Source organism: Callorhinus ursinus, unplaced genomic scaffold (genome assembly GCF_003265705.2).
Source record: "Callorhinus ursinus isolate GAN/ISIS: 27379988/994484 unplaced genomic scaffold, GSC_fseal_2.0 scaffold6, whole genome shotgun sequence".
NCBI lineage: Eukaryota > Metazoa > Chordata > Mammalia > Carnivora > Otariidae > Callorhinus > Callorhinus ursinus.
The window spans coordinates 21589637-21598577 of NW_027397068.1; positions in this window are offsets into that span (position 1 = coordinate 21589637).

Genomic DNA, 8941 nt, shown 5'->3' on the forward strand with positions numbered 1-8941 from the left:
TCGGGGCTCGATCCCATGACCTTGAGATCATGACATGAGCCGAAACCAAGAGTTGGACACTCAATTGACTGCACCACTAGGTGCCCCAGTATTGCTATTTATTGAGATGGGAAAAAGTGAAGGAGGTGGGGCAGGTTGAAGGGACAGACACATGTTTAGCTTTTGCACATTTGGAGATTGAGATATGTGTGAAATATCTAAGTAAAGATGTTAAATAAGCAGCTGGATATGTGAGCCTGGAGTTCAAAGTAAAGATTTGTGCTGGAGAAACATATAAATAGTATTTTTAGTCAGAATGCCTAAGATCCCATAAGGCGAGGAGGGAAGTGGGGCCAGGATTGAGCATGGAGAATTGCCAATATATATAGATTTAGTGTGAGGGAAGAAAGAACCCGAGAAGGGGACTGACAAGGAGCGGCCAGAGGAGTAGAAGGAGAACTCAGTGAGTGGAGTCCTGCACTCAGTGGCCGGATGAAGTTAACTGTGATAAGCACGTCTGAGACGTTGGGATAGAGAAGTGCTCCCTAGAGCGGTGCAGCAGAAACCAGACTGAAGTGGGTTGAAGAGCGAATGGGAGGTGAGAAAGTGGAGGCAGCACATGTAATGCCTCTTTTGAGGAATTTGGCTATGAAGGAGAGAACAGAATATTTTGGGGTTGAGAAAGGTTTTTTTTTTATTTTTAATTTTTTTAGATCTATGATACTGCAGCATATTTGAATAAATATAGAACTGCTTCAGTGGAGAGGAGAATTGCTAATCAGGGGGCGGGGGGGGACTTGACTAAAGTAGTGACATCTGTGAGAAGGTGGGAGAAGGTGGGAACCTGAGCGCACAGGAGGGGTTAGGCTTTAGTAGAAGGAGCCGAGAAGGGACAAAATGGCTGTAGATGCTGAGAATATAAAGCCAATCACTGACTTTCTTATTTTCAGAGAATAATGAGATGAGGCCTTTATACTCGAGTGAGGATGAAGTATGTACAAACTAGTTCTTGGTGAGTTAGAAGTTATACTACTTGAGAAACATAGTAGGATTACGAGGCAGTAGTGAGCATCTATTTAAGTTTGCAGTCATGAATTTAAAGTGAAACCAGACAGCCGGCTTGAGCAATTTTTCTTCAGGAATGTTCAGCTGTATAACTGTAGGCATGGATACCCCATCTTATCTATCAGTTTGGTGGAGGGAGAAAGCAGGAAGGGAACTGAGAGTATTTGCAAGGCAGGGAATAAAATATTGGACCTTGGCTATATAGGCTGGATAGGAGAGCAGTGAACCCAGGGGGGACTCACAGAAGGTGAAGTGGTGATACTATGGTCCAGGGAAAATTGTGAAGCAGGAGTTAAAATATTCAATAAGTGATTGTGAATGAGCAGGGATTTGGCAGTGATTGCAACCAGTATGGGGATTGAGTGATATATCCTGTTAGCTGGAGCTCAGAGGAGCTGGGATTTTTGTGAGCAGGAGGGAGAAAAAGCTGGGAGTAGGCAAGACTGTCAGGGTGGAATTTTAAGGTGACAAACAGAAGATCTTTTCTTTCCTCAAGAAGGTTTCAGAGCAGGTAGTATCCAAACAGACCTCTTTAAAATAAGAGGTCAAGAGTTTGCTGATGCCAGTGGACACCATGGAAGGGTTTGGGATCAAGTCATCTATTATATCTGCATTCTGGTTTCACGCTTACCCTCATCATTACGTTCCTGACCCTAATTTGCCATCCATTTCTCTATTATATTCTCAGTTTTGCTAAAGGAAGAACAGGAGTTTGCCCGTCTCGGCATATCTTACCCACACTAGATGTCACTGTTGCTTGCCTCGTAATTTCAGTCCTTCCATAGCTTATTCAGTGTGACTGTTCAGTGTGGCAGGGATTGCTCCAGGTGCCACCCTTTGCCTTACCCACACAAAGACATACACACTCAAGATTTAATGAGATGCTGGCGCTTATAAAACCACTGAGGTGTTAAATAGCCTAGGGTTAAACAGAGCTTCTTATGTGTATATTCTATGAAGCTTATTTAGTTTTTGTCTGCATTTAGGAATTAAAAGACTGAGAACTCAAGACTGAGATTCTTCACAGAAAACACGTCTCCTTCTTTCTGTGAAAATATGGCATTTTACAGTTAAATTCAAACTAACTTAATGAGCTGCCTCCTCACCCTCTGTTATGGGGAGCAGGAAGCCTGATGTGAAATTGCACTTAGGTACCTTGGTAATCTTGCTGCGTGGTGAAGAAATTTCCTGGGCTGAGCTTGGGCGTGCTATTACCACATGAAGGTTGTCTGATCTAGGGGCACAGCACCTTAGTCCAGAGAAGAGTGTGGAAGACCCCGTGAGCAAAGGGGAAAGTCCAGGCTGTTATTTGCAAAACTGGCAAAGACTATAACCACTGTAATAACCAGAAGCATAACCAGAAGTTGCCAGTAGCTATGGAGTCACATTTTTTTTTTCTTCCTGGCAGAATCCTACGCAAGAAGTGAGAGGAACTTTCAGAGAGGGTAATGAGGGGCAGATGGGAGAGACCATTATCTTTTGGAGTTTCAAAAGAAGACCAAATATTCAGTCAGTCAGGTAACCAATAGTTATTGCATAACTACCATGTGTAAGTATAGCTTGAAGTACTGGGGACATGCTGGTAAACACAACTGAGTTGATTCCCACTTGCATGGAACTCAATTCCATTGGCACATGGGAGAGACAGAAATAAATGTGTATATATATTTTTTTCAAAAAACAGCTTTGCAGAAAGTAAAATATTGTGATGGGATAGAGAGTATGTGGGTGATGGTGACATCTAGGCTGAGACCTGAGTGATAAGACAGAACTGAGAGATGACATAGGGGAGGGAAGTGGTTTGTGCAGTGGGAAAGCAGACACCAAGGTCCTATGTCGGGAAATCCATGGCTTGTTCAAGGAAGGGAATGAAGGCTCAACAGGCCAGCACACAATGGGCAAGAACAGTGTTTGAAATGAGGATGGAGAGGTAGAGATTGAAGTATAGACCATGGGGCACCTTGTGGGCTACATGTACTGGGTTTAGATTTGATTATTAGTGTAGAGGTGGATGGCTGAAGGTTTTGTGAGGAGCTGTGAGGTGATTTGGTTTATGTTTGTAAAAGATCATTCAGGACATTGACTAAAGAACTGGTGGGGGCCAGAGTAGAGAGCAGGGAGATCAGGTAGGAGGCAGGAGCGGTGGTGCAGGGGGAGAGGCTGTGGGTTGAGCCAGGCTGGTGAGGGTGAAGATTTGAGGTTCATCATTTAACAACGGACAGCTTTGGACGATCAACCCTACTTTCAAGTCTGTATTTGAAGTTTCGGGATGCTTTTTCATCAGTTGATGATTGTTCTTAGGTGAGGAATGGGGGGAGGGGAGGTTGATGGCAGCAGCAGAAGAGGAAAGAGATGAGGAACTGATCTGAAAAGGGCAGGGAAGAATTCACACTGTATTTCTCTAATCACTGCTTTCATTGCCTAAATCATTAGCGTATTTCATTCTAGAGCAAACTCGCTAATATTATTCTTAGAATGAAGTTGAGATTGTGTGTGTGTGTGTGTCTTCTTTCCCGTTCATTAAATATGATCACAGGCCAAAAACAACCATGCCAGTAGCACCAGGAGATCCCTAGGCACCGAGGTGTAGGGCAAGGACTGTCTTTCGATAAAATTCCTGAGAGGCCAGGGGAGAGAGCTAATTTGAGCTATGTTAACCTTTACAACATGAATTCCAACAAATCTGTGTGTAGGAACATAGGAAGGATGGGTAGTGGTGGTGGTGTGCCTGTGTGTGCACACCCACACACGTAAGTCGGGACAGATGTATCACTGTATAATGCACTTTCTGGGCAAATGGGACTCCATTTATAAACTCTTACTATCTGTTAGTACTCTACTCCCAGATTCATATCTAGTACCGTAATAAGGGATCATGTTAGCCTCGTGAACTACGTGATGTCAGTGTACACATTTCGTAGATGAGTAAAGTGCGATCTAGAATGGGTAAAACCACGTGGCTAGTAAGTAAATAGGCAAATAGGAATTGAAACCCAGATCTGCAGTTTTAGTAATTATGCTGTACTGACTGCCTCCCCAAGTCTCTTGCTAGTTACATATTTTCAAAGTGACATTTTTTTTACTTATACAGAGTTGGCTGTGAAATTTTTGTCTGTTTATTCTTTATAAAGAAAGCTTTTTAGAGCAAGAAGTACACTTCTATTATTTTTAGTAACCAATCCTTTGTTGTACTTATCATATGATATACAATAATACAACCACGATATTAATCTCTTTTTCCCCCCCACAATATTAATCTTTAAGAATTCTAACTACCCTAATCTATCTCTTAAGCAATATTTTTATCTGGTGAATCCATAGAATTATGAGGCTTTTCACTGTACAAACAGACATGTGGAAGACTGGGTAGACCCCCATCAAGGATCCTTCTTTTCATATGTAACGATTCTTCTTTTCATAGTAGAACAATGCAACATATTGCAACAGTGCTGGCAACGCTGAACAATAAGATAACCCTCTGTGTATCAGTGAGAGTTCTGTGTTCCAAGCATCAGAAGCAGACTCTCCTTAACTTCAGCAAAGAGAAATTTGCTGGCAGGCTATCAGGAAGCTCACTTGTTTGCCGAGAAGCCTAGAGACTCTGTAAACTGGCAGGAATGCAGGCAGGTTCAGCAGCAAGAACCACAGCCGAGGTCATGCGGCAGGAGTGGCCCTGTGAGGACACCCATCTCAGCCTCTGCTGCTACCACACCTCCCTGCCATTACCCTGGACATTGGATTCTGCAGCTAGCACTGGGAGATGCTTCTTGGAATGAATTCCAAACTGTCCCTGCTTCTTTCTGTCACTCGCCTACAATTCAAAGGGGGAGGCAGGATCATCAGATTGGCTAAGCCTGGGTCTCCTGCCCTACCTGTCAGTGGCAGGGAGAGGTAGCCTATGACACACATAGATTTTCAGAGAGAGATGAAGCTTTACTTTTCACCAGGTAGGAAGGGATTTCAGATGCTGGGCCCTTAAAGGAATGGCACATGTCTATTAAACTATAAAAGTAACATATTTTTAGCAGTAAGTGCTCACATAGACTTTTTCAGGTTTCTTGAAAAGGCAACATAATTCTGGAAAGAAACTACTTTCCCATAGTATAGACTTCAATTATCTCAAAATAGCTACTGAGCTGGGGAGGGGTCACTTACTCTGCATTTGCATACAGATGATCTCGCCAGCCATTTGGTTCTGTGTTGAGAATTCCAATATGACATTCGGCAGTTATTGGAAAAAAGACCGAGTTTGCGTCTTCCTTCCATTTATTTCATTTATCTCTGATAGGCTTTGTGGGAACAGTTTGTCTCTAATCCAAGCCATCAGAAAGCCTTTTACACGTTCCTTCCGGCAATGTCTGATTTTCAGTGTTCTTGGAGTAATCAGTTGGCATTTTTTTTTAATTGAGCTCATTCAAAAGCAACTCCTCCCCTCAAAGGAATGTTATGTTTTTGAATTTTATTGTTTTGCTCAGAGATTAAGCATTTGTATCACCATATCTGAAATGTACCATGCCAACCTATTAGTATCACAATAAAATTGATGTGGCAGTGTTTTAATTCACACAGTAGTTTTAGTGTTTACCCCCCTAGCTTTAAAAGCAAAGTGACCAGATGACATGCAATTTTAGTATATGTGCTGCCGAAGCGAGCACGACCAGAGGACATGCAAAGGTCGTATGAGATCTTTAATGTAGCATGTTTCCTTTCATTATGCTGTAGTTTTATTCTGATGTGGTAGAAGCCTAGTTGAATTGGATCTATTAAAAATGAATAAAGTAGCATTATTACAATACAGACAAAATAAAATTAACAGTGCTAAATGTTATGGACTCTGCAACTGTCAGCACAAGGCATTATAGAAACTATAATAGAATTAAAAAAAAAAAAGCTACTCAAAGTAACCAAGCATTAATCTTGTCCTAACAGGGACACTCAATATAGTCTAGATACAGTGGAATTTGACTCATAAATCACTTATGCCCCACTCAATTGCAAAATCCATGAAATTTATGTGATCCTGAAAAACTAGATTAATATCCAAAGCTCCTCAGTCTTTCTTCCTTCAACACATACATAACAACCTGAAATTAATTTTTGTAGTTTGTTAAGTATACTGTACAGGGAACCTAAAGAGTCAACCTCAAATAGATCTTCTTTGGAAAATACAGGATTAATGTATACAAAGAAGTGAATACAAAATTCAAGTAAAGATATTGGCTGTGGATATTTCAGAAAAAGTGTTTTCATTGGAAAGGAAGTAAAAAAAGGGTGTTAAAATAAATATTTTACTCTTTCTGCATATACTAATTAGTTATTGGTTCTTGGCTTTATACTAACTCTCCTAGTTTAGCACTTTTCACATGCCAGACATTGTGCTGAGCATTTTGTATACCTTATCCAGTATAATTTCTCAGTAGCTCCATGAGGTACATATCATTATCTCCATTTTGGAATATAGGAAACTGAGGCTTCAAGAAGTTAAAGATAAAACAAGTAACTTAGCATTTGACCCTACCTTGGCTTCAATGTCTACACTCTTTATCCCTGGATGTACTGCTGCCCTTGAGTATCCTACTTCCTTTAACACTCAGGGAATGCTCAAAGCCATGCTAAGCCTTACTACGTGCTACTTGAGGACAGGAATCATATTTACAATTTTTATACACCATGCTTAGCTAGGACAGTGTTTCAGAGGCTCTCTCAGAAAACAGTTGAAATTATGAAGTTATTGATTTTTCCAGCCTTGCAATAAACTCCCAGTTAGAATCATTAGAGTCTCTCTACAGTGAAGTTCAGGCTTCTGTAATATTAGATTTGAGGCTCAACTTTGAAATTAGATAGTTTAAGCAACCTCAAAGGGAGCAAGTACAGGTTTTGATGGACTATTACAATTATGAGGTCACACTTGAGACCTTTCTCCATAGGGGGGAAAAAAGAATATTCTATCTGAGTGATTTACTGCTTTCTAAAATGTTAAACAAAAAATTTGGTTTCCAATGGGGATCCACACAGAAGCAAATTCCATACCATTGAGATGTTTCAGTAGAATGGGAGACAAGAAGTGATACCTATTTTCCTAATATGCTTCACCTTGACCTAGATGTTAGTCTTTCTTCCCTAGTCCACAACTGATACTTCTACTTCAATATAGGGATGAGTTACTTCATTTGTTTTAACTCACAATTGATCAAGAAAAACCCACATTTCCACCATCCAACTCTCTCAATCTGTTAAAAAAAATCAGGTTGTAGAAAAACATTAATAATTTTTCTAGTGCAAATATTCTTAATGAAAAAGGGATATTTTTATAGAGATGTTATAAGGTTTTCTCATGAAGTTTGAGAAACCAATATATAAGACAAATAGATTATATTTGATATATATAATTACATACCTAGGCTATTAGAGAGTCAGGGATGAAGTTCTTACAGAGACTCCTGCACTGGGTTATTCTGTCTTTCATATACTGTGAGATTGTTTAAGGCCATTGAATTACATCATATTACATTATTAAATGTTTGAAAGTGTTTTGAAGAGATGAGATGATTTTGCCAAGAAAGAAAGGGAAGGAGTGAATAAAAGCTCAACACTTAGATAATATATTTGTATTCAAAGTTGAATGTGAACAATCATATTCACTGTTTTCCTTTTTCAAATACTTCATCTGGCATGAGATATCTGCATTACATATCAACCCCATCAGTTGAAGTTCACTTTTAGTTGAGATAAAACCTGTATGAAGAGAATTTTCTTGTTTATGTTAAGATTATTGGGTTTAATCTTCTATTGTAACAGCAGCTTAAATATGGTTTTGTGTTGGAGGATTACATTTTGTGGTAATTGGATTAAGGGGAGCATGTATGTTATTTTATATGAGATCACCTTGTTGCCACTGTTCCAAAAATATTTATCAAATGCATATTCTGTGTTATGCAGGCACATGCTACAGTGCAGGGATATAATGATGAAAGCAATATTATCATTGCCCTAGAGTAACTCATAAATAAGGCTGTCAGAACATTTCAGTTTATTAGGGAGTTTGCTGATGATATACCCATGGCACTGTCAGAATAGGAAGATGGGACCACTAGCCAACCTGAGGATTCAGATAGTCTTCCTGAACATCTGAGTTTTGAAGGATCATAAAGGGAAACTTTCTCATCAACAAAGATGGTTATTTTGGTTACATGCCATTTATTTTGTTTATTCTGTATAGATAGGGATGGATATCTTATTTGTTTTACTTACCCATTCTTTGTTCACATTTCAAATAGAATACTGTAATCAGGCACAATTAAGTTAGCCACTTACCTACAGAAACACAACTACTGGTGACTCCTACTTACATTCAATTCTCAGAACTAGTACAAGTATCTCTATTTTTCAGAGTGTAAGGCAGGGATAGACGGAGAGGAGAGGAGTTCCCCCATCTCCCACCCAAAAAACCAACTTTGAAAATACTTATCAAAGAGGGAAGTCAACCAAGTGTTAGGTATAAGAAGGACACTGGGCAGAACATTTCTGACATTTCTGCACATTACCATTTAGTTTTGTTTTGTTTTGGGTTGTTTTGTTGTTGTTTGTTTAATCACTATAGGGATTCCAGAGTATTTCTTGGTATCTCATCTTCCTCTTAATATGTTATTTTCTGTGCTATTCTTATCTGAGAGAACTTAAAACTTTAAATCCATGTACCTGTACCTGAAAGTTGACATGAGACATGCTTGTTAAATGCCCTAATTCTAGCAAGAAAAACAAATCCAGGTAACCCTGCATTTGCTCCCCTTTTCTACTTCCATTATATTCATGTTTGAATGATGTCTATTGTCAATAATCCATGTGTTTAAAACCCATTCCTCTCACCAACCTTTAAGAATCTTTCTTTTCTTTCTTT